This window comes from Mandrillus leucophaeus, unplaced genomic scaffold, assembly GCF_000951045.1.
Source record: "Mandrillus leucophaeus isolate KB7577 unplaced genomic scaffold, Mleu.le_1.0 Scaffold220, whole genome shotgun sequence".
In the NCBI taxonomy this organism is placed as follows: Eukaryota; Metazoa; Chordata; class Mammalia; order Primates; family Cercopithecidae; genus Mandrillus; species Mandrillus leucophaeus.
This window is the reverse complement of record NW_012102255.1, coordinates 258,631-260,942: the sequence shown is the minus strand read 5'-3', so window position 1 is coordinate 260,942 and position 2,312 is coordinate 258,631. Positions and strand designations below refer to the sequence as shown.

Here is a 2,312-nt window from a genome sequence, read left to right as displayed (position 1 = left end):
TGTGTATTAAAGGCCACTGCTTTTCCCGGCTTGCTCTTTGTTCTCCATCATCTGTTGTAGGTCACTTGTGCTTTCGGTTTTTAACACCCATGTTGCTGAAGTCATTTCTCCAATTCATGATCCATGAAACTGCTTCAGCAGTGAAAATGGCACCCCTCAGGTTCAAGTCAACATTTTTATATTTCCCTGTAGGTCAAGATCCAAACTATGGAAGAAATCAGGATATGTCAATTTTCCAGAGCAGCCAAGTTTTCTAAAAATGTTCCTAGCCATGTAGTTATGTAGCCTCACTCTCAGTTAAACAAAGAAAATTAAAAAGCACACCAGAAAATACTTTTCTTGTTAAGAATACATGTTTATTGTAGAAAACAAAGTAAGGAAAAAGAAGAAAATATAAGGCAACTAGAATTCCTCTAGTTAGAGATAACTATTATTTATTTGAATGTGTGTGTGTATGTGTGTGTGTGTATATATATATACACATATATATATTCAGCTTTTTATGGACTGTATACACACATATACTATTTCATAAACTCTTTTTTAACAGAATAGATTATATTCAGTTATCTTTGTTATCACCACAGCCTTTTTTTCTTGAAGACCTTCTGGAATGAGGCATTTGCTTTTCTATCTAGAGACCCTATCCTTTCAAAAGGTCCTTTCTCTGTCCCTGGAAAGAGCTATTCTGGCCATAATTACTGCCAAGAAAGGAGGCGTTAGACAAGGCCTAAAATTAAGTGCACAACTGCTCTGTTTTGATGAATATTCTGTTTTGAGAGGAGTTAGAAGCATTCTAAGCTTCAGGATATTTGGTCATTACTCATTAGTCTGTCTGAGAAGTAGCAAACTTCAAAGATTAAGTATGAAGAGATGAATTGTGTAATGCCTAGATGTCAGTACCAGAGAAGGTATCTGAGCAAATTCAGAATTTTACCCCTGTCTCCATGGGCCTAATGTGAAGAACAGTCATCTGTGTAAGTGGGTCTTGGTGTATATGGTACTGACGCCAGGTCACTGAGTCAGAAACTTAGAGCCGTAAGGAAAGTGAGATGCTCTACAGCCCAGTGTTCTGGAATTTCTTCTGCAGTGGCCCCCAACAGCAGGTGGCAGCCTCGTCCATGATTGTATTCTTAAGTGACATGGTATTGCTCTTTCTGTTGGCAATCCATTTCACTGATGGATAGTTCTAGAGATCTGAAATATTGAGATTTAAGATCTAGCTCAATATTATTTTTATGAAGATAAATTCCGCTTTCCAACAACTCTCCTGTATGTGTCTAATGTCTGCTGTGTGGAACGCCACAGATTATGCTTCATACTTGTCTTCCTGAGTCTTTTTTATCCTAAATACCCTGAGTTTTTGAATGGTCGACATGCCAGCTGGCTTTCTCTGCATGTACTTCTTGTGTGTAAATTTCCTTCTCTGTGAGGTATTCATATTGAACATGACCTCCAAGTGTGTTTGGGTCTGTGCAGAAGACAATAGGATGTGATTTCTGGTGATTAAAACCTGGATTGTACATTACTGCAATCAGACCCTGAGACTGAATTAGCATTGTTTCATAGCATCTGAGTCGCTCTGTTGGAGGAAAGTGCGTGTGATGGGCATTTGTTTGCTTCACCACCAGATTCTCTACCTTCATCCTTCCTGCAAGGTTCCCTAGGAAGCTGACTTCTACTGAATGTACCACTCAGGTTCTCTGCTTTCTAGATTCCAGTTGAGTTTGGTCCATGGGAGGCCTTGGCAGAAATTGTGAAATTAAGAGCAAATAATTACTTAACCACTAGAAAAAAATAACAATGAATGTGTCCTTCTATCCGTGGCTTCAGTTTCTGTTGGGGAGCCTTGGTGCCAGTCCCTGGGGTCTTCACTATTTCTAATTAGTTCCCATTTTAGTCTGCTTTTGTGTGTGTGTGTGTGTGTGTGTGTGTGTGTGTGTGTGTTGTTATAAAGGAATACCAGAGACTGGGTAATTTTAAAGAAGAGAGGTTTATTTGGTTCACAGTTCTGAAGGTGTGCAAGAAGCATGGTGCTACCATCTGCCTCTGGTGAGGGCTTTAGGCTGTTTCTATGCATGGCAGAAGGGGAAGGGAAGCTGGCATGTGCAGAGATCATGTTGTGAGAGAGGAAGGGGTTTGTGCCAGGCTCTTGTTAACAACCAGCTCTTGTGGAAATTCAGAGAGCTAGAACTAGGTGAGCACGGTGGCTCACGCCTGTAGTCCCAGCACTTTGGGAGGCCAAGGCGGGCGAATCACCTGAGGTCAGGAGTTTGAGACCAGCCTGACCAACATGGTGAAACCCCATCTCT

The 2,312-nt window shown here is 40.9% G+C and overlaps 1 long non-coding RNA gene across 1 annotated transcript; it reads right to left on the bottom strand.

Annotated features, from left to right (window-relative positions):
• Positions 1 to 334: 334 nt before the first annotated feature.
• On the bottom strand, positions 335 to 2,312 carry LOC105540490. The gene is made up of 2 exons (XR_001006195.1): positions 2,216 to 2,312; positions 335 to 1,471 (listed from the first exon to the last, which is right to left on the bottom strand). It is a non-coding gene; the product is annotated as an uncharacterized LOC105540490 (long non-coding RNA).